General features: G+C 42.6%; 1 pseudogene; it reads right to left on the reverse strand.

The window, feature by feature from the left end:
* LOC147435989 (uncharacterized) overlaps nt 1-4824 on the reverse strand; it is a 5719-nt pseudogene extending 895 nt beyond the window's left edge.
* Nucleotides 4825-25024: the final 20200 nt, after the last annotated feature.

The following is a 25024-nucleotide window of genomic DNA, read 5'->3' on the forward strand; positions in this document are numbered from 1 at the left end:
GCTTTCCCTTCCCCTTTTCACTGGCCACCTTGGGTTGTTTCTCTACCTCACAACAACCACTTGAAACTACCTCATGGCCCTTCAAGTGGACAATTGAGGCCTTTTGAACCACATATGAACTGTTCTCCTTGGGCTTCACAAGAGCCTTCTTTGCTTTAGAACCCTTCATTGTGACCTTCTTGGGCTTCACAAGGGGCCTCTTCGCATCGAAACCCTTCGTTTGGACCTTCTCTTTGGCCTTCACAAGAAGCCTCTTCCCATCTGCACTATTGGCTTGATATTGTCTAGCTGTGCCATCTGGGCCTTCATCAACCTTCGGGTTTAGCCTCTGTCCACAAACAAAACCTTGGGATCAACCCACCTCATTAAGAGAATCCATAAAATGCAACCTTTTACACCACGGACTTGACAGATAAACCCGGCCAATCTCGGCATGGTATGAAAACCTAGGCAAGCCCGATGTGCAAACATGGGCCCAACATGTAAACCCAGGTGAGCCCAAGTTGGAGAAGGTGAAAATACTTGCATCCCTCCCTTTGTCGACAACTCCACAACAGCGGGATCCTCATGCGGCATTTGAGAACAGTCTGTTGGGGTATAGGCGTCTGTGCCTTGCCCGACCACCCAGAGTCTGGACGCCCACTGACTTGTATACCTTATACATAGAATAAGTGTATAGGGGGCTGCTCACTCTTTGAGTCTCCCCACCCATATCAAGGACTCGTGTGTCTCCTTCTCTCTCTCTCACTCTCCGTCTGTGGTGCTCCCCGATCCCCTTCAATTGGTATCAGAGTTATGGTGACCACGGAGAGCACGACGGCTTTGAGAGCTTCGAGGCGATAGCTCGCTCTCTCTCGACGGTAGAGAGATTAAGAAAGCAGAAGACTTGCTGTGAGACTGCAATGGGAGCTTGTGAGCTCAGTTGAGCATGATGTATGCTCTTGTGGAAGCTCAGAAAGGAGTGTGGAAGACTGTGTAAGTGAAGGTGCTACCCTAAAACTGTGTGTGCAGCAGCACTATTTTCAGATTCGGTTTTCTCCTTGTAGAATGCAGATCTGAGAATTCTGTCTCGAAGACCTATTCGTTTGGACGTGGTCTACAACTTTGCAGAAGAAACTTTTTGCAAATTCCTCACCGTTTTGCTGATATTCAGCTCAGACTGACTGTATACAGAAATTCCAGATTTTCTGTTGTCTCATTGTGTGCGAGTTTGATGCACTTTTGGAAGCACGGGAGATGCTTGAAGTTGAGTGCATAAATTCTGAGCTGAAGATGCAATTGCAGCTTGTGTTAAGCTTGTGGTTTGAGGGTTTTTTGGTAGACTTGGGCAACGAAGTACGAAGGCGTTTACACACCATCGAGGTGGTCTCTTGAGAGACGCAGTTTTTTGGAGCACACAGGTGGAGCTTCTTTCACTGGTTTTCACAGGATACTTTGGCAGTGATTTTGTGCTTGGATTAATGGTCTTTGCGGATGGTTTGCATATGGTTATGGCGCATGGTTGATGCCCATTATACATGCATTTTGACGAGCACTTTCAAGTGCCGATGAGCTCTCTTGAGAGCATTGTTTTCGCATTAAATAAGTTTCCGGATTGCAAATCTTTTGGCGCTTGCTTATGCGCGGTCACTCCGTTGATGTACGTTGAGTGCGGATTGCCATTGTATGTGAAAATGTGGAGCCATTTTGGCATTTCTACTCATTGGCATTGAGTAGTGTTATGGTTTATGGTAGAGATTGTACTTGAGTTTTTTGCTCAGTTTTCAGGGGAAATTCTGTCGGATTTTTCTCAGATTCTCGCCATAGTTTGTGATCGAGTGTTTACTCTCACTTTGACAGGTTTTGTCAGTTTGGACACAGTTTTGTGTTTTTTGTATCCACTCTCGCAAGAGTGAGGAGTTGTGTATCTTTCTTTGCTTGAGACAGTGGTTTGCTCTCGGGTGGGAGAGTCTTGTGATCTCGAGCATTGTTTGCCATAGTTTTGCAGAGCTTATGCATGTATGTTGAGTGTAGTTTGATGCGCATTGATTGCTCATTGTATTGAGCTTGCAGAACAATGGTTATTTTGTGTTGATAGCCATTGTGCGTCGAAACTCTGGCGAAATTTTCCCAAGAGTTTTATGTGTATCATTTATGCAATCTAGGTAGAGATTGCGGGTAGCACTCAACATTTGCGTGCGGTGTTCTCTGCAGGTGGGAGACTTGTGCGTGTGTATGCATCGATACCGTATAGAGTGGGCTTGGTGATTAGCTCACAGATTGCAGTGTGATACTAGAGCAGGTGAGGCTTGTATTGACATTGCGAGAGCTCTATTTTGGAGTGTGTCTCACAAGTTTTACATTGTGTTTCTGGCCATATTTGTAAACAATTTCCAGGTGTTGTTGGTGAGGTGGTTTTGCTTTCTAGTTTGCTACATTGTGCTCATGGCAGAGACAGGTGATCGATCAGATTGTGACCTCTCACAAATGCGCGTGTTTGATTGGTCAGACTTTGCGGCATGGAGAGAGTGTATGCTTGATGCATTGACACAGCGAGGGTTGCATTGACCATTGAGTGGTGATGCAGGTAGACCTTCAAACATGTCTGACAATCAGTGGCAGGAGCTAGAGGAAATGGCACTATCTACACTCTCTTTGCACCTTGCGGAATCTGTATATGCTCTTGTTATGTATGAGACTACTTCGAGAGCACTTTGGCGCAGATTACATGATATGTATGATAGATCTGAGTCATCAAGGACTCGTGTGAGACATGTACATTCACGAGTATGCCGACGGGTGATATTTTGGTATTGTGGTCATTCTGGACACGTTAGACGGCACTGTTTTTGTCGTATGCGACATCGTAGGAGACACGGCAGTCTCAGAGATGTATATAGTGATGCCATGGACTCAGTTGCTTTGATAGTTGAGGCAGATGCAGTGTCGGAGTATACTAGTGACGGGGATGTCACTTTTACCTCGAGCTATGCACGAGATGCTATACATGTGGATAGTGCACTCCCTTCGCAGTGGTTGCTAGACGCAGATGCTATGTTTCATGTCACGCCGCATCGTGCATGGTTTTGTAGCTATTCTAGCGGGATGCTTGGCAGTGTACATTTGACTGATGGATCGGTGCATGCGATAGCAGGTGCAGGAGATGTGATATTGTCATTACCGAGTGGTGCATCTTACTTGTTACGACATGTGCGCTATGTACCAGATTTGACAGTGAGTTTGATCTCGATTGGTCAGCTTAGAGATTGTGGATGTCAGATTTCGCTACGAGAGCGAGATTTTGTGATGCATTTGGGTTCGCGAGTGATTGCAAGAGGTGCCAGGAGTGGTACAGGTTACCCATTGCATGTGGATCACGTGAGAGACGGTGTTGTCTCTGTGATCATGCAACCAGGTAGAGAGCGAGAGAGCAGGCAAGTCTCTTTTGCTCATGGGTTGCAGGGTACTTTGCATGGAGTGCAGAGTAGTGAGCTCGTTGTGCACACAGTTGGGGCACGACTTGAGCAGTCACACAGAGAGGTGACAGAGTTAGACATGCATGCTTTGCTAGTGATTGAGCAAAGCAGAGAGTCAGTTGTGCAAGATACTTCTATGCAGGATAGACAGGTAGAGCGATCTTGCTCTAGTGAGTCACGACAGGAGGACGTTGTGTAAGAGTCTATGCATACGGAGTTAGAGCATGAGAGCTCTAGTGAGTCGCAGCAGATTGAGTGGTCATGTTTGCAGTGGATGATTGCAGAGGAGGCTGAGACGTCAGGAATTATGCAATCATTCCTTTCTATGCTCGACAGTGAGCATGGGGATATAGTTGTGCAGGATATGTCTTCCAGCAGACACCTAGAGCAGCTGGTTTGCTCTGAGGTTGCACGACAGGTTGATGCGTCTTTTGCGGACAATCAGGAGATGCATGTGGCTGACACACCTTGTCAGTCAGAGATGCCTATTGCCAGGGATATATATGTTGATGTATTCTCCGTAGAGCTAGCAGGGCCCGCTAGCATTGCATCGGCATTCGGTGGTCTCATGTATGAGATGTTGATCTTGAGACCGGATATCGCAGCTGCAGTGGGAGCATTTGCAGTTGGGGTTGTCAGTCGTTTGTTGACTGATGATGGCATAGTGCACGAGGGAGATATGCAGGTATTGCGTACATACTTGCAGTACGTGTGCGGTACGTCTGGTGGTGTATGGACTTACACGGGAGCAGGACAGCCGGATGCACACGATCACAGCCAGCCAGTGGGCATCGGTTGAGAGCGGTTTTCTCTCACCTTTTGTAGTCTTTAGACTAGGTTCCCTTGCTTAAAGGCATGGATGCCTCTAAGTGGGAGGTTGTTGGGGTATAGGCGTCTGTGCCTTGCCCGGTCGCCCAGAGTCTGGGCTCCCACTGACTTGTATACCTTATACATAGCATAAGTGTATAGGGGGTTGCTCACTCTTTGAGTCTCCCCACCCATATCAAGGACTCGTGTGTCTCCTTCTCTCTCTCTCACTCTCCGTCTGTGGTGCTCCCCGATCCCCTTCAGAGTCCCCGTCCGAAGGTATGGCTCTTCTTGCCTTTCTCAACATACTGCATAAAGAGAAACAGTTAGAGCGCACTGCCATGATTAGGCGTAAACCCAGACATACCTGCATTTTCTTGGAAGTGACCTTGTTCAGTACTTGGACCTCTGTTTCTTTCTCCTTCTCAACTCCCTACAATAATCAGAAATAGATTTCAGCGAGCACTCCCATGGCTATGCCTCTGCACAAGTGTAAATCCGAACATACCTGATTGTGGCGGACAGTGGCCTCGATGTCATCTTCAGCATCAGGGCTTGCCATCGCATGCCTATCCTTACGAAACTTTGATTTTTTTTTTTATTGCACCGAGATTTGAGCTCGCGTGTTTCTTTGTTGTGCAAGAGGTTGCTTCTCACCCTTACCCCCTTGACAGGGAGCTCACTTGGGTTCTTTTTCATAGGAGGAGTGGGAGGGGGATCATCCTCCTCCCTTTCCTCGGACACCACCACCTCCGTCATGACTTGCAATGTGGTTTGTGCAAGAGTGAGAATCCCATGCCCGCCTCGTGTCCTAAACCCAGGCTAATTGATGTTAGAATTAGGGTTGCAAGAAAACACACACAGCTTGGAGAAGACCAAGAAAGCTCTAGGCAGACAAGAGAGCGTGTATTACTTAGTGTGCAATGGAAAGATAGATTGCCCTAGAATGATGGGCATAAATACAGTGCACGGGGGAAAAAACCTCCTAGAGAGGGGAAAAATGCCCCGACGGTTCTAAGTATGTTCATACACGTCACTACCACATGTATATGGTAACAAATCCCCCATGGAGTGATATGGTGAACAAGAGTTGGAACATGATTAAATGGAATAGCGATGCCCTAAGGACATGATCAGTCCGCAAAGGGGAGTAAGCCCAAATCTTTGCGGAAAGCTTCAAACTTCTTATGAGACAATGCCTTTGTGAAAAGATCTGCAAGGTTGTCCTGTGCTGGCACATAATCCAAGCTGATTTCTCCTGCTGAGAGCCTCTCCTTGACATAGTGGTAATGCACCTCAATGTGCTTTGTGCGAGCATGAAAAATTGGGTTCCTTGCAATTGCCAATGCGCTTTGACTGTCACTGTAGATAGTGTTGGTAGTGTCTTGTCCAACACCCAAATCATCCATAAGGCATATGAGCCATACACACTCAACCGTAGCTATGAAGACTTCCCTGTACTCAGCCTCACAACTAGAGGTGGCCACAGTAGGTTGCTTCTTGCTCAACCATGATGTACATGAACTGCCAAGCATGAAACAAAAACCACTTGTAGACACTCGCGTGTCAAAACAACCAGCCCAATCTGAGTCCGAAAAAGCATGTAAGTCTAGTGGCAATGATCCCTCATTGGGATAAAACAAGCCAAGATGTAAAGTGCCACTCAAGTAGTGAAAAATCCTCTTGACATCCTGCCATGCTTAGACCCTGGGCTATGCATATATCTGCTGACCTGTGATGCTGCAAACTAAATATCTAGCCTCGTGTTGCATACATAAATGAGGCATCCAACAGCAGTTTGGTGTGACATCTGCAGGATCACCAGCATCATGAAGACTCAATTTCAAACCTGTTTCCATGGGAGTGGCAATAGGATTGCAATCCTCAAGTCCAAACTTACATAGCAATGTCTCTACGTAACTTTTCTGACACAAGGCAATACCACCATCACACTACTTGAATTGTATATCAAAGTAATGATGCAATAGCCCCAAATATTTCATCTTGAAAGTAGCATTCAAATCAGCCTTAAATTTAGCAATATGTCTCTCATTTCGTCCAATGATCAGCAAATCATCTACATAAAGAACCACAATGAGAAGTACATCACCCTCACACTTTACATACAATGTGCTTTTTGTTGGACTGTTATGAAAGCCTCGTTCGACCAAATGAGTGACAGCCTTCTCATACCAAGCATGAGAAGATTGCTTCAACCCATACAAAGCTTTGTTACATTTGCACACCTTATCCTCTTGTCCTTTCTTGACAAAAATGAGAGGCTGCATTACATAAACTTTCTCAAGTATGTTACCATTCAAGAAAGCAGTAACAATGTCTGATTGATGTACATCCCAACCAAAATGAGCTACCAATGCACATAGAAAATGCATAGTAGTCATACGACAAGTGGGAGCAAAAGTCTCTTCATTATTTATGCTTTTTTGTTGAGCATAACCCTTTGCAACAAGTCGACCCTTATAACCATCCGGCTTGTGTTTCAACTTGTAAACCCACTTTGTACCAATGGCCTTTTTTCTACGAGGTAAATCACATAAAGTCCATGTGTCATTTTCTATAAGTGCATCATATTCTGATTGCATGGCAGCCATCCAATTTTTTGAATTCTGTGCTTCATCAAAAGATAGAGGTTCCTCAACACCATGTAAGCTAGACACAACCAAAGCATAACAATCTGATGCATAAGATGCATGGTAAGAGCCTTATCAAGTACGACTAGACAAAGGTGCATCTAGTTTACTGTCACGTAATGTATGCACCATCCATTTTGGCATACCTCTAGCCTGCTCATTTTCAGCCCTTTACTCATCAAGTACATCATGTACATCTACATCAGTAATAACAGGCTGATCTATAACATTTTTAGAAACCCCCATAGGCTATACATTTGCCTCATTGGAATCTACATTCGAACTTCCACCACTAAAAAGAGGCAACAAAGTGTCATAAATGTCATGTGAGCTGACATTATGTCTCTAGTACATGACAACAAGGACTGAACAGAATCTTCCACAAACACAACATCCCGTGAAACCAAGATACTCTTTGTTTGCGGATAATACAACCTGTAACCTTTGCTTTCAGCACTATAACCAACAAAAATACATTTGACAGCCTTATCATTCAATTTTTTGCGTTGTGTTTGTGGCACCAAAGCATATGCCAAACATCCAAAAACATGCATGTGCCCAACGGAAGGCTTTCTATCATGCCATGCTTCATATGGAGTAATAGATGGCAAAGCTTTTGTAGGACACCTATTTAGTACATAAGTGGCATACATGATGGCCTCTAGCCAAAAAGAATGTGGCAAAGCTTGACTTTTGACCATACATTGTGCCATTTTCGTAAGTGACCTATTTCTCCTCTCAGCAAAACCATTTTGTTGAGGCATATAAGACACTGTACATTGGTGTTTAATCCCACGACTAGCCAAAAATGCATTAAATTCATGAGACATATACTCCCCCCCCTCGATCGGAATGGAGGGTGCCCATAATACATTTTGAGACATTTTCAGCCATAGCCAAAAATTGTTTGAAGCACATAAAAACTTCGGACTTTGCTTTAAGCGGAAATACCCATGCATGCCTGGAGTAATCATCAATGAAAGTTTTGAAGTAAAGGTAATTTCCCAAGGAAGGAGTTTGCATGGGCCCACAAACATCACTATGCACAAGCTGCAACGTGCATGTGGCCCTAATTGAACCATCCTTTGGAAACTTAGAATGCTTCATCTTACCCAAAATACAGCCTTCACAAACATGTTTGACAGGTGCTTCAAGAGATGGCAAAGAAGCAACCATATCAGATTTCTATAAACGTAGCAAACTAGCAAAATTCAGATGCCCAAAAGTCTGGTAAGAATCTGGCTAGGCATCAAGAACAGTCTGCACAAGAGAACTGTCTAAAATGACTTCACCTACAGAAATAAGTTGCTCATTGATATCCTTGACACCAGCAAGGAAAGTGTCCATATCATCTTCCTCATGCATAATCTTCGATTCCGACTCTTTACGAAGCAATGCAATTTTAGCCTCATTGCGACTTGCATAAAGACCAACCAGACTATCCCAAGCCTATTTGGCAGATTTCGCAGAACAAATGTGGGGAGTATTAGTACGCTTCATAGACAACGCAATCAACGAATGAGCATGCGCATCTTTTACATCCCAACGAGCTTGCTTATCTGTAGGCAAAACAACTCTAACAACAGCAAGACTTGCAACATCCTCAACATCGCCTACATCCTCAGAACCATGATGTACATCAATGCCCTGCACAATATTCTAGACGCCCTTCGACACAAAAACATGTTGCATCATATAAGCCCACATAGGGTAATTGTCCCCATCCAATCTGTCCTCAGCAACAAACATTTGTGTTGTTGTCAGCCATGGTAAATGTTGCACCTGATGTGAAAACTGTCCGAAAAAAGGAGAAACGAAGCGAGAATAACACGTGCTATATAGCACAAACCGTAGAAGACTGTAAGGGACCTGTTATGCAAAAAACGCACTAACAAAAATTTTGCATAAAATGACGAAATAGCCTGTGCAGTACCGCCTGTAGGGGAAACGGAGGCCAAAATGAGCCCAAAATTTTTGTCGACTTGCGAACGCTCTCCAAAGCTCGTTGAAATTGGAGAAAGTGATCAGGCGTGTGCTGGAGCTGCTGGCGACTAAGCCCGGGAGGACACAACCTGCTCCGATACCAATTGTTGGAATTAGGGTTGCAGGAAAACACAGACAGCTTGGAGAAGATGATGGAAGCTCTAGGCACACAACAGAGCGTGTATTGCTTAGTGTGCAATTGAAAGATAGACAGCCCTAGAATGATGGACGTATGTACAATGCGCGGGGGGGAAAACCTCCTAGCGAGGGAAAAAATGCCTCGGCAGTCCTAAGTGTGTTCACACACATCACTACCACATGTATATGGTAACGATTGAGCAGCACCCTAAACCCTTACATGTTCACTATTTGGCATGCTTGCCTCCCTCCTTGGACGAAAGGTCCTCCTTCTCCTGGATCGTCACCTGCAAAAAGGGAGCCCATGTCATAGAAAGTTGCCCCCATGTCAAACATAGCGAGGGAACCCTCTCCCCGTTACCTGCGACTTGCTTCTCCCACTGCAGGTTCCCCCTTTTGTAGCCTTAGGGAGGGCGTGGAATAAGCACCCCACATGCCACCACCCTTTGCCTTCCTTGTCGTCTTTCCACCCGCCATGTACAATGGCACTTAGCCTTCGGCGCCTGCCTCCCACCCCCTGGCCCTGCCTTGTGTCCTGCTTGCAACGATACCTGGAGCAGGCGAGCCCCGAGAAGAGCTGGCGAGCGCCTTATGGAGCTTCAGAAAGAGCGAGACTAATGCTAGCATTGAACAAGAACGCTATTGAGGCCCCATCCCCGAGGGTACTAGGTACTTGCTAAGGTACTAACCTCGAGGAGTCAGTAGCCATCCCCTCCCTGCCCTAATGATGTCCAGACACGTGGACAGTCCCGTCAGCCCCTACCTCATCACCCTGCCATGTCGACACTCCGCAGCCCCCCAACGAACCCGGGTTTACATCTTACAGCGGGTAACCCCACCCGCGTGTCACCATGCGACTCGCCACGTGTCCGACCGAGATGCCCTCACGCTCCACTAGCGCACCGTCGATGCCATTAAATGGGCTTGTCACCATCCAAGGCAAATAGTGCTAAGGGACACTGATCCACATTGAACTCTCAACAGAATCATTTCACTCATTGATGTGGCGTTAAATGTAGTAAATTTTTTTTACCATTATTATGAAAAATTACAAAATTTAAGTCCTCAGACCAAGGTGACATAAATACAACGCCAAAAAATTTCGGAATGGTAATAAAACCATGAAGACGCACCACAAAGACGTTAAATGTAGTATTTTCTAGTGAGCACCATAAAGACGCATTTAACATTCAACAAGTTGACATCAAGGGTTATAACAAATTTGAACTTCCTAACCATCCACTTCCTTATGATTTAATTAAGAAGTTATAGTCTGGTTCATTCTAATTAACAATGAAACCATCCTCCGTCACCTGCTGTTACAAAGTTCTCCATGGCCTATCTCCATCACTAGGGTAATAAGCCCGTTGAGTGTCCCTAGAGGTCTCTAGGACACATAACTTCCATCTCTTGCAACAGTACAAGCATTCCCGCGTGTTGATACAAAGGACATCCGTAAGCAACTACCAAGGTCGCTTGGCCCGAGGTCACAAGAACGAAGACTCAACTAACCAAGCTAGCTCCTTTGAATATTATATAACTTCCATCTTTTTTTAAAATTTTGCATTCGCTTCGACTAGTTTTATGAGATTGCGGCCACTCATCTTATATAACTTCATCTTCGAGAGAGAGAGAGAGAGAGAGAGAGAGAGAGAGAGAGAGAGAGAGAGAGAGAGAGAGAGAGAGAGAGGTAATTACCCCCCAAATCACATTGGCACACACACACAAAGATACATACGCATGAGGGGGTGCACACACACGCACACACACAAAGGTACAGGGTGCGCACACACACACAAAGTACATGCATGTAGAGAGGGGTGTGCATGTGCGCACACACACACACAAACACAAACACACATATTGACACAATAATGCATACCTATGCATACAAACTTGCATTCCACAACATGTTGAACACATTTACACGCATGCATAGCTCTATACATCTTGGGTTGCACACACACCCACACCCACACCCACACCCACCTACATGCAAAGATATGCACGCATCTTGATCTTTTTTATTTTAATTTATTGATTGAGAACATAATTTTATCAATTACTTATAGTTACCTATTTTGTCTTGATCAATTTATATAAGTAGTTCAGATTGCTTAGAACAGAAATGCAAACATTACTTTGTCGAGAACAAAAGTTAAAAATCTTTATAGATACTAAAACAAAAGAAAAAGGGATAGAATTATATAGATATAGGGAACATAAATCAGAAGAAAATTGAGAGAATGTATAGACACAAAGTAAACATAGGGAGATGTAGAAGAGAGATAAAAGGAGACAGAGATATTGGTATAAGCTTTTATAGTGACAAAGGTCATCATGATGAACTATCAAGAACTCTTTGCATAAGAGTATTATCAAGAATGATCTTGTCAATGGCAAATAATTGCTCATTGAATCTATACTAAGGATAAAGAGGGAGGGAATTCCGGATCCCCTTCCTACCACGCGTCAGAACCTGCTTCGACTGGCGGGTGTGGCCTGCAGCTCCGGGAGCACAGTGACGGAGAGAGAGAGAGAGAGAGAGAGAGAGAGAGAGAGAGAGAGAGAGAGGCGGCAAAGCCGCCGGCTATACTAGTCTCTTTAAGAAATGCATCCATATCATCCTCTTTGTACATAACCTTGAACTCTAGCTTCTTACATAAGTAAGCAGTTTTTGCCATTAGGGCCTCCATCCAAAAATGATGGTAGGTCCTCCCAATTTTGGGAAGGAGGTGAATTAAGGAGAATCTGGAAAGATCCTCCCAAGGCTTAAGGGGAAGCTTAAGGGGAAAAGTTGATAAAGCCAAAGATCTGGAGAGATGGCAGATGGATGGAGAGATAGATTGTTGGAGATTTTTTTATCTTTATTCTTTTGACAATTAGTGATTTTCTGAGCTTTATTCGTTTTGCCAGGCAGCACAGCACGAGCGGGAGCAATCGAAATCATGTGCACAAGAGAGATTGTAGCAGCGCGAGGGAAGACGAAGCAGTTTGCAGCAGCTGATTTGGGTGCAATAGCTTTACTTTTGAGGGACTGCTTCTTTGCTTGCAGGGTATTGGACGCATTTCATGCAGGCTTTGCCTAGGCAACATGCAAGAGGGCGAGGGCGATCAGAGAGAGGGATTTGTGCCATGGCATGCAGATGAATGAGAGAGAGAGAGAGAGACTACAGGCCACGACAGGACTCCGAGTGGAGGCCACTAGAGAGAACGATCTGTGTGTAGTAGGAGGCGAGTATGAGGAGGTAGGGCTTTCGAAGACGGAGCTGCAGCAAGGAAGGTGAGCCGAGGGGTGGAGGTTCTCCGTGGTCTTGAGAAGGGAGATGCAGGCAGGGCTCGAAGCAATAGAAGAGCTAAGCAGAGGTAGAAGGGCGCTCTGTGCGTGCGTGGGAACAGGGGAGACATGGCATGGCGATGCTTTTGCCAGCTAAGCGAGAGAGGAATGGGAGACGGAATCTATCCAGATTCCAGTTAATTAAAAGACGTAGACCGAGTAGGAGCAGTATGTCCCATGCCTCTTTTTGAATTTGTGTTGAGAAAATGTGTGAAATAATAAAATGATCAACAAAAATTATAATCAACACATGAGGTTATGCATCCTTAACGTCCCAACGTGCTTGCTCAACAGTAAGCAAAATAACTCTAAAAGCGGAACTTCTAAAACCTGCACCATCAACCTAGTCTTACAACATAACCCGACACAATGTTCCAAATTTCCTTTGCAGCAAGGACATGATGTATCATGTATGTCCAAATGGGATAGTTTTTGTTACCATATATGTGTTAGTGATGTGTGTGAACACATTTAGGACCGTTGGGTACTTTTTCCCTCACTAGGAAATTTTTTGCTTGGTGCATGGTATATATGCCCATCACTCTAGGTATAACTTATCTTTCTATTTATGCACTATATAGTACACTCTTTGTTGTGTGCAGGATGCGTCCTCCCGGGCAACATGGCCAACACCTCCCTACTCGCTTTCTTCGAATTGAGTGAGCTTTGGTGAACGCCAACGGGTCAAGTGCTCGGCATTTTGATTCGAGCTCATTTTGCCCTTCATTCTACTACAAGCAGTACTTGCATGCAATTTCGTCCTTTTGTGTGGAATTCTTGTCAGATATTTTTTGCATCTTACATCATTCTTTGGGTTGTGCTACATATCACATATTAGTCCTACTTGGTGTTTCCTCTTTCTGAGCATTTTACACATCAAATGCACTCACTTACCATGGGTGACAATAGCACATAGGTTTTCAAGATGTTTGCTACTGAGGACAAAATGGATGGGGATAACTACTCAATGTGGGCTTGCATGATGATGCATGTATTTGTCTCAAAGGGCGTTTGCAATATTGTGCAGGGCATTGATGGACGACCACCTTTCGTGGATACAAGGTCTATTGAGGATGTTGCAGGTCCTAGCAGGTCTGTTGTTGCTACAATTATTTTGCCTATAGCTGAGCAATCTCGTTGGGATATCAGAGATGCATGGGCTCATGCATTGATTGCATTACTTTTGAAGTGCACTATTACTCCTCACATTTGCTTATCAAAATTAGCAAAATAGGTTTGGGATATTCTGACCTATCTTTATGCAAGTCGCAATGAGGCTAAAATTACATTACCGCAATTATGTAAGAGGAAAATGACATACTTTTCTTGCTTGTATCAAGGATATCTATGAGAAACTCAATTCTGCAGGTGAAGTTATTTCTGATAGTTCACTTATGCAAACTATTTGCGATGTGTTGCCCCACTCTTACCAGATTTTTGCTAGTACTTTGCGACTTATGACCCAAGGAAACCAGCTTGATGCATTATGCACATTGCTATTACAAGAGTCATTTTCAAGAAAGAACAGGGCTAAATAGTTGTTAGGGTAAGCCCAACTTGTGGCACCATATGGGAAAGTCCTCTAGCCACCTAGGAAAGATGATGTGATGACATGGTCCAATAGTAAAAGGATACAACCTCTCTAGACAATGATTGTAAAATGATAAATCTATTTAAGAGGCTATTTTATAATGAATCATTGCACTTTGAGCATTATCTCTCTCTCTCTCTCTCTCTCTCTCTCTCTCTCTCTCTGTGTGTGTGTGTGTGTGTGTGTGTGTGTGTGTGCTCTTTCTCTTAGCATAACCTAACCATGCTTTCCATCTCTTTAACCCCGATCCTAATCCTAACACCAAGCTAAGGCTTCACCCACCATAGCCTAATGCTAATCCATTGGTGATTAGGGAGCACGTTTCCACATCTAACCCAACAAGTGGTATCAGAGCCGATGATTTCATACCTAAGCCTATCGCTCAACTATTCTCTATTTTCATTACCTGTCTTGATAATCCCAATCCCTAATCACCACTTGGGCACAAGCATGCTCCACTACCCTTTCGAGATTAGGTGAGGAGGAACTCACATTTCACATTGTTTTCTTGCATTGATTTTAGATTCGCATTGCGTGTGTGTGCAATTTCAACTATTGTGCTTCTTTGTGTTTATTTTTCAACTTGCTTTACAGCACCATCACTCTCATTATAGGCATACTTGCTTTGTGAAATTTGTGTGCGCGCGAAGCTCTTTCTAATGCCTTTCCATATAGCTTCCAAGTGCAAAATTTGCCCAAGATTTGATCCTTTGATTGTGTATGTGAAATCTTTGTGTTTACAGTTTTTAAATCCTACTTAACCTCTGAATTTAGAGATCAAATCTAGTCAACCTCTATATCTAGGTCTGTGTTGTGGGTGTGTGAGTCTGTATGTGTGGAGGCAAGTCAAAGCCGTTTGTGAACCTCCTATTTATAGGATCTAAAGGAGGCCTCAAACTAAAGAGGGGCACCCACTTGCCCAAGGGCCACTCGACGGATTTGAAAAGGGGCGCTCAAGCCCAATTTAAAAGTAGCTTTGAGTTCGACAAAATTGTCGTCGATCGTCCACGCATAAAAATCATTGTTCGATGGATCTTCAAGGGATTCTTCTCACTGTGATTGACCTGACTACGTGCTTGCCTTCTGCTTCAATCGATTGGCAGTGGACATCACCCGAGTGATGAGCTATAGTTAAGATTGTTTTTGGGTCTGCCCTTAATGGGGCCCCCTTCCCATGGCCTACTTATCCAAAGACAACCCCAAATCCTCCCTAAGGACGTTCTCCCACGTTCCTAGCCTCATATGTTGAGATCTCTTTTTCTTGAAGATAAAACCCATAATCGTCGAGCCTATCTTCTGGGCCCTGTTTCCATAGCTAGTCGTTGGTAGCCAATCATCAACAGCACCCAAAAGCTCATTTTGGCACTGCCAAGTCACCTTCCAAAGCCCCAAAGTCCAAGTTGTCTAAGGGTCCAATCTCATGGGTATTCAACGCAGCCCTCTATTAGATGCTATTTCCCGCAACAAAGGGAGATTTTTGATGCAAAGTGCTTACAATGAGAATTATATTCAAGGAAGGATTAAGCAAGCTCAAAATCAATTGTTGTGAAGAGGTGCTTCTCAGAAGAGAAGAGTGACTTCATACTTAGTCAAAATTTTGTAAATTCCCTTGAGGATTTGCTTGCACAAAACTCTTCATACAATATCTGACACACATGATTGCACACTTGAAATGTATGCTTACACATCAGTCGTTAAGGATTACTTTATGATTATCCAAACCTATGTAAGGGGATTAGACACTACCATGATACATGGTAAGACATTCCTCATAAGGCATCACATTAAGTGCACACACAAACTCACAACACATTATATTTATGTGTGTTTTGCACTATTGAAGATGGAGATTGCATCTTCAACATAATGGAACATTGAATATTGACGATAAAGATGATGAAAACAAATGACAATGACAACCACATGAAGACAGTTTTGAAGAGGACACACATAACGACCTCTTCACACAAAATGAATGAATAATTTTGTACTACCTAGGACTATTAGTGAACCTACTAAGTCTCACTTGTGAACCATAGTGATGAATCCAATTGATAACCACTATGATGTATCATGGGACATTGACCATGGTGATGAATTAAATTGAACCGCCATGATGTATCACGCAAATGAATCGTGTTAGCTTAGGAGTACACCATGACATGAATACATAAGCCAAAACACATGACATCTTTGTAAAACCGAGAGTTTGGCTTAAGGGGGCTATGGTTAGGGTAAGCTCAACTTGTGGCACCATATGGAAAATCCCTCTAGCTATCCAGGAAAGATGATACGATGACATGGTCCAATAGAAAAAGGATGCAACCTCTCTAGACAATGATTGTAAAGCATTAACCTATTTAAGAGGTTATTTTTTAATGAATTGTTGCACTTTGATCATTATCATTGTGTCTATACTCTCTCTCTCTCTCTCTCTCTCTCTCTCTATGTGTGTGTGTGTGTGTGTGTGCGCGCGCGCTCTTGCTCTTGGCATAACCTAACCTTAATTTCCATCTCTCTAACCCTAACCCTAACACCATGGTTAAGCTAAGACTTCATCCACCATAGCCTAATGCTAAGCCATTAATGATTAGGGAGCACGTTTTTGCATCTAACCCAACAACAATGTGCAACTGAGCAGGCTTTTCTTGTTGCTCAAAGAGGAGATGGTAATAGCAATGCAGCCACTTCTCATTGTTCTTCTGCGTGTAGAAGATCACCTATGTCTAGTGCTTCTATTGGCAACAACTCGTATAGAAACAACAACTCGTCTGGAAATTTTGGTGAAAAAGTAAAGAATAATATTTAAGAAATTTATGGTTATGGTTGAAAATGTACAGTGCCATATACATCGCAAGCAAAATGGTTGTTGGAAATAGGGTCGCAAGGAAACACACACACAGCTTGGAGAAGACAAAGGAATCTCAAGGCACACAATAGAGAGTAGTATTGTTTAGTGCACAATGGAAAGATAAGTTAGCCCTAGAATGATGGATGTCTATACAATGCATGAGGCAAAAAACCTCCCAGTGAGGGAAAAAATGCCTTGGTGGTCGTAAGTGTGTTCACACACATCACTACCACATATGTATGGTAACAAATCCCCCTTGATGCGGTGAACAAGAGCTGACACATAGAGTATAGGGAAGTGCCATGCCTTGAGGACATGATTAGTCCACAAATGAGAGTAATCCCAAAGCTTTGAGAAAAGCTTCAAACTTCTCATGAGACAATGCCTTGGTCTTCTTGTGTTGGCACATAAGTCAAGCTGAGAGCTCTCCCTAACATAGTGATAATTCACCTCAATGTGCTTTGTGCAAGCATGAAAAATTGGGTTTCTCACAACTGCCAATGCACTCTAACTGTCAGTGTAGATGATCTTGGCAGTATCCTGTCAAACACCCAAATAAGCCATAAGGTGTCTGAGCCATACTCACTCAATTGTAGCTATGAAGACATCCCATGTACTTAGCCTCACAATTGGAAGTGGCCATAGTAGGTAGCTTCTTGCTCAACCATGATATGCATGAACTACCGAGCATGAAACAAAAACCACTCATGGACACTCGTGTGTCATAACAACCAACCCACTTTGAGTTTGAAAAAGCATGTAAACCTGACGACAATGATCCCCCCTTAGGATAAAACAACCCAAGATGTAAAGTGCCACTCAAGTAGAGAAAAATCCTCTTGACAACCTGCCAATGCTAAGACCCTAGGCTATGCATAAATTTGCTCAATTGTGAGACTGTGAACTGAATATTTGACCTCATATTGTATACATAAATAAGGCATTCAACAAAAATTTGGTAAAGAGTGACTGGTAGGATCACCAGCATCATGAAGACTCAACTTCAAATCTGTTTCCATGGGAGTGGCAATAGGCTTGCAGTCCTCAAGTCCAAACTTACGTAGCAATGTCTCAATGTAACCTGTTTGACACAAGGCAATACCACCATCACATTGCTTATACTATATGCCCAACTAACGATGCAACAACCCCAAATCTTTGCACCCATATCAAGTCATCCACTCGTATGGTGGTTGGTAGATCCATAGTAAATCTCATAGAGATATTGCACATGTGGTGCAAAATGCTTCGTAAGCTATCAATTTCATGAATTTGCATGCCGCTCCAAGTAAACCTTTGCTTAACACTAGGGACCATAACACCTAGTGTGCATGCCTTTAGCAAAAACAAACTTGAACCTACATTTTCATGATTTTAATTGCCAATGTGTATGGTGAATGTTATTCTTATAGCACTCTGATAAGATGACAAATTACAATGGATAAATAGCCCAATGTAATCACTTGAAAGCCTTGCTAAATCGTTGGACCATAATTGACTGTGAAAAATAATCACATCTAGGTACCAACCATGAAACATTTTCATTAATAGAGCATAGCATTGCTATAAGTGTAAGCAACCATTTGTCTATGTTGTTTACAATACTTGCAACCTCAACAAGTCTGTACTTAGTACCCGACAATTTTTTGTCACTAAAATTGTTCTCAATACTGTGTGTTAAAATGGTCAAACAAACGGATGTGACCAGCACCTAAGGACTCTATTGCGACACATCATTAGGAAATAGGAATTGGTGTCAGTCTTAGAGACTCCTATTCTCCACATATGAAATATGTCTTAAAAAATGATGTCAGGAAAAGTGACATCTAAGAAGCACTAGATGTACTTGTGTGTGGAGGTAACTGTAAACACTCTACGACATGAGTGAGAGGAACCATCGTTATCCTTGCTCCACACTGGCTAAATTGAGCTCCATGAGTTCCTAGACCACGTTTCTCCTCTTGTGACAACATGTGCCAAATAAAACTCTATCATGTAGGTCCTTAACTGCATAATGCATAAATGTAATTTGGGACACTACGGCTTGAAATAATTTGCTCCTACATGACCGTGTCATGTCTCTCGAGAGAAAAATGGATGAAAGTGTAGAAGCATATTCATCCTACTCAGAAGAAATGAATCAAAACATATTCAAAAATAAAACCAAATCAAATGCGTACCTGGACATTGAACATAGTGTTCACTTAACCTAGTCAAATTCACATGACCAAATCTCCCACTTGAAAAGGCCTGGCAACACTAATTGAAAGATTAGTGAAAATTGAGTAGTATTGCATTGGTAACCTTGGGTGTTGCCTTTGCAATCGAAACCCCTTGGTACCATGTCTAAAAGTGATTGAAATCAATTTTGGAAGTTGAACTTGTCCACTATCCCTTGGTAGTTTATAGACTTCTTTCCAAGTACAATTGTAATGAGATTAACATGTGACCCTCAACACCTACGGAGTAATTTGGTATAAAATGGGTCATATCCCTAAAAGTACCACTCATATAGCCACAATTAGTGGTATATATTCAACAACATATCTTTATAAGTTGCAATTGTATTCACAACTAGATCTACACGAGACTTGAAATTATGTAACCTTGAATTCTTGTGGACGGTCGTGTTGTTTGAAAAATTATGCTCATCTATACACCATGGTATAGATAAGCTTATATGAGTCTAAGATCGTTAAAAACTCAACTTGATTTGCGCACTAAAAGTACGCAGTGCAAAAATGACACCTAGACAATCATTTATGGCAAGACTCTTGCTTGTCCATTAGAGGAAATCGAAACCCAACTGGGTAGGTTTGTTCAATCTTTAGAGTAATCCTTGATGGATTACAACCAGATGGATCTTAGCCATTCCAAAAAAGATGGCTCATAGCCCTTCAAAAACAGATGGCTCTTAGCTCGTTCTTGTACCATACCGATGTAGAAGATGTAGTAAAAATATACCTAATTCCATTATTCCTTCAGAAACAGAGGAAAGATATATATATAGAGAGAGAGTGAGAGGGAGAGCATGTTGTGCTGAGGAAAACCCCCTAACCTACAATGGTGTGTGCCCCTTGCATATGCATATGTTGCCTATCATGTAGCTTATTGTATAAGCATACAATAAACCTTGCTTCACATAAGTACTCATGGAGTTCTTGTGCTCATAGCCAAGTGATACTCTTGCTAATTGATAGATGTCATAGCAAAAGAAAGTCATCCTTGTCGATCATTTGTAAATAATTGACCTTGTCTAATTGTAGATCTTATTGAGAAGTAGAAAAATACTTGCAAGTTGTGTAGCTCATACCTACTTGGCTTGATTACTATTGTCATTGACCGTATAGATTTGTCTTGATCAACGAAAGCATAGAAAAACATTGCCTAGAAGCCATGTCCTAGCAAAAATTCCAAGCCAAAACTCGAAACCTAGAGAGACTCCTGTCAGCTTCCTAAACTGGAACAAAAGGCGGCCATGTCGAGCACGTGCATCCTTCATCGAGTCTAGCAACAGGCCGTGCCAATCTCCATGAGATTTTAAAGCATTGCTACTTGTCCTTGCCTTTGCATCAAAATTTAACCTCTAATGAGCATAGTCTATCGAGATATTCAGGAGAACCGCCATGCTTCTGATTGAGACTGTTTTGTATGCAAGTCATGCTTGACTCAAAAATTGTCATTCATAATTGCAGACCCTTGATTATATAATTCATTTGGCCAATGACTATGCTCATAGCCATTTAAGATATCACATGCCATGCATGAAAAACTTTCAAGACATGTTGTACATGCTTGATCATGTCAATGATTGACAAGTAATCGACCTTGTCAAGTTGCATGCCTGAGAAAAAGCATAAAAATCACTTGCAATTAATTATTATAATTGCAATGATAAAGTGTACCTCAAATTGCCCAATGTTGAGGGCAAATATCTCCAGAGAATGAGTTGTCATGCTTTGCCTAACCACAAGAACTTGTTGGACACATGCAGCCTTTGCTTGTCGTGCTTTTAATGCGGAGAGATCTACGAGATTCAATGATTTCACAATTGAAAACATTAAAGTCAACTTTCTTATCAACTCTTACTAGCCTGTTTTGAGCAACTTGGGTACTTGCAAAACTATACGACCTTCTTTGTAATCTTGATTCCCTTACTGTCAACATCTTGCATGTTGCATAACCATGCATGCCAAGGTTCTCATATCAAGATCCTTGGGAAAACTTGGTCGTAGTCTTATTTGTGGTCCTACCATGTTGGCTCATAGCCTTGTTGATTCTCTATACTAAATCTCAAGCCATGCTTAAGTGCATACGACCTTGTTGTAACCTTGCTAAAACCTTCATATCGAGAGCGCTCCATGCCAAAGGATATGGCCTTGTCAATCCGCAAATTTTAGATTTTTTTAAAATTCTCCAAAATTGCTTGCAATTTTTTGCTTGATGGGGATAGCCCCATTATGGGAAACGCCTCCCAATGTAATTAAATTGGCCATAACCATACCCTAAATGGGCGCTCAATATGAAACCTGGTGCAAGCTTGAGCGATAACGACAATGAAGTAGAACACATAGTAAAAATCATTGGCAGCCATCACAAGGTTGCCCACTTACCCATGGTGCAGAGTTGAAAATCGTCCAACTTGTTAGGGTGCTCCCTTGTGGAGCCACAATCCTAGCAAACAGCCAACCTCGTTCTACCTCCTTCCTCCATGCAAGCTTGTATTCTTGCACTGCTCCTTGGCTTGTTAATCCCACCATGGCTTCCTTTGTGTGTGTGTGTGTGAGGAGGAGGAGAGAGATGTGGCATGCATTCACATACAAGCAAGAGCCTTCATGACCACCCTTCCTCTCTCTGAGCTCTGATACCATTGTAAGATAGAGGGAAGATAGGATTGCAAATAAACACCCAATCATCCCTATATATGTGCCCTTGGTCCTATTTCTCTTAGCTATATATAGACCCCTATACTGCAAGTGTGTTCGAAACTTTGCTAGGGTCGTGCCCTCCTAGTCTTACCCTTGGTAGGACATTATGCACAACAGAAAGGCATTGACAATGAAGAGACTTTTGCTCCCACTTGTTGTGTGACTACTGTTTGTCTTCTATGTGCATTGGCAACTCATTTTGGATGGGGTGTACATCAATTAGACATTTTTATTTCTTTCTTGAATGGTGATATACTTGAGAAAGTATATGTGACGCAACCTCACAAATTTTTCAACAAAGGATAACAAGCAAAAGTGTGCAAATGCAAGAAAGATTTGTATGGTTGAAGCAATCTTCTCGTGCTTGGTTTGACAAATATCACATTCATTTGGTTAAAAAAGGCTTTCATAACGTTCAAACTAAAAGCAATTTGTATGTCAAACGTGAGGGTGATCTCATTGTCATTTTGTATGTAGACAATTTGCTGATTAGTGGTCCAAATAAATGCAAATTATTGAATTGAATGCTACTTTCATGATGAAAGACTTGGTATTTTTGCATCATTACTTGGGCATACAGTTTAAGCAGTGTGATCGAGGGTATTGCTTTGTGTCAAGCAAGATACATAGAGACATTACTATGTAATTTTGGACTTGAGGAATGCCCTATTGCTACTCCAATGGAAATAGGTTTGAAATCGAGTCTTCAAGATTCTAGAGATCTTACAGATGTCACTCTCTTTCAGACTGTTGTTGAATGCCTTATTTATGTATGCAATGTGAGGCCAGGTATTCAGTTTGTAGTCTCATAGGTTAGCAAATTATGCATGGCCCAGGTCTAAGAATTGACAGGTTGTTAAAAGGATCTTTCACTACTTGAGTGACACTTTACATCTTGGATTGTGCTGTTAGATTTGCATGATTTTTTAGAGCCAGATTGGAATGATTGTTATGACACAAGAGTGTCCACAAAGTGGGTTTAATTTCAGACTCAGTAGTTCATGCATATCATGGTTGAGTAAGAAGAAGCAACCCACTATTTCCACTTCCAATTGTGAAGCTAAGTATAGGGCAATCTTAATAGCTACTACAGTTGAGTGTGTATAGCATCTATATACATGTTCTTTCCCCTATAGGTGAAGTAGATTCTCCTTTTAGGGAACTTCACGTTGGCAGCCATGCGGTTGAACCATGGTACCCCTAGAATAGCATCCTCATGTTGGAGAGGAGAGATAAAGTAGTCTTCTTTGTCAACATAGCTTTGGACATGAAGCCTCAACTTCCCAATCAAGGGAGTTACGGAGGCTTGTTGTCCCTTGAAAGTGGTATCGGCACTTACAGTATCTCCCATCTCAAAAGCTTGAACGCTCAACTTGGTGGCCAACTTCATTGATATGAACTTGTCAGTAGAGCCGGGGTCAAACAAGATGAAGGAATCATGTTCCCTTACCTTTCCCCAAGCATAGGAGAGAGGTGATCCTTTGCAATGAGCATCCTCTTTTGGAGATTCCATGGCGGAAGCTCTAGGAGTCTTATTGTGGGCATTTCTCTTGGGGCAAGAATGATAGCCATGGCCTTGCTCCCCACACTTAAAACATTTATGGTCCTTGCAAAAAGCATCAAGCTCTTCATGAGAGAGTTTGTTTTTACCTTTGTAAACTCCCTTCTCCTTGGACCGATTGTTGTTGTTATTGTTGTTGGAATTGCCTTGGGTAGAATTTTGGGAACTAGTTTTCCCCTTTGTATCACTTTTGTCTTTGTTTTCCATGGGCTTGACATTTCGTCTAGCCCCTTGTTGGAAATTGATGCGCAAAGCAACCATGGTGTGGTGGATTACTTCGAAGATAGAACTAGGCCATTGAGAGTTGACGTACTCGGCCATCTCTTCAGGTAATTCCTCACAGAATTGTTGCTTTTTCTCAAAGAAGTCTATCTTTTGAAAGACAGTAGCCTTGAGATGTAAATCCCAAAATTTGTCTACATTTTTGTGGATAGACTCATGAGAGAGAAGCTTCAAACTTCACCATTCGGCAAGCTCTTTGTCCTTTGCATCGCTTGCAAGGAATTGCTTTATGATGGAAACTTGTAGAGTTTTCCATGTCTTTGGGGCCTCGCCATTGCCACAAAGGCTAGCCCATCATTGACAAGCTGATTTCTGGAAGTGCATAGCTACATGCGGTGCTTGGAGGACTCCGTGAAGCCCTCGTCTCCAAAGGCCGCATCAAATTGTTGGATGAAGGCCAATACTTTGTCAATAGCACCAAAGGTGCCATCATAGGTGATAAAAGAGATACTCTTTCCTCCCTCTTTGAACTTCTTGAGCTTTTGTGACCTTTGCCATGCAGGGTAAGATTTATGATGTCCTCCCCTCTTGTATTCTCTAGGAGAATAGCCATAGCTTTCGTCGGAAGAGGAGGAAGGTGAAGAAGAAGGAGAAGAGGGTGACCTCTTTCTTGCCCTTTTCTTCCTTTTTTTCCTCTCTTCCCTTTTAAGGTGACAAGGAGAAGGACTTTGAGTGACGGTTTTCTCTTGGAAGGAGTTGGCGATCGTCTAAACCGTTGTCTTCATGGAGCCACATCTTCAAAGGAACTTAGATATTCATTACTTTCTTGCTCTTTGGGTTCCTCCTCTTGTATGGGAGAGAGTCTTCTTTTGGGGGTCTCATCAAGAGGCCTCCTAAGCTCTCTCTCATCTTGGAGAGGAAGGGAAATCCCATAAGCACGAAGTTGTTGAGTAACTTCGGCCTACAAAGCAGAGTTGCCCATAGCTTGCTGCAACCTAGTAACAAGATAATTGACAAACATGGGGGCATCATCATTAGCACCTTCATGTGCAAAATCAAATTTATCAATGTTCACTCTACTCTCTTGGTTATTGTCAACCATGTTAATAGAATTTGTGTGCTTGCTTAGTGTATTCTTTGGCAATTCAAAACCTTAGTGCTACTCCTCTTAGCCTTTGAAAATCAGCACTTAAGCATCTACACCCACGGCTCAAATTGGTTAATTATAGAGAGTAGTGGAGTGGGTCTAATATTGCAAAATTGCCGAGGGATGGTTCCTTTCCGACTTCTTATGGCTCAATAATGGTAAAGCCGTAGGCAAGTCTAAAAAGACCCTATTATTAAGACCAAAGCTCCCGAGGTGTACGCCATATCCCACATAGTGGGCTCACCAAAATCGATAATAGAGTCCCACTTACCCTAATATAAGTAACAAAATCAACCATTAATAGGCTACTTAAGGACCTCTCTTCTTAAGCAAGAAAATAGAAACCAAATGCT

Source organism: Adiantum capillus-veneris, chromosome 18 (assembly GCF_014529385.1).
Source record: "Adiantum capillus-veneris isolate H3 chromosome 18, ASM1452938v2, whole genome shotgun sequence".
NCBI lineage: Eukaryota > Viridiplantae > Streptophyta > Polypodiopsida > Polypodiales > Pteridaceae > Adiantum > Adiantum capillus-veneris.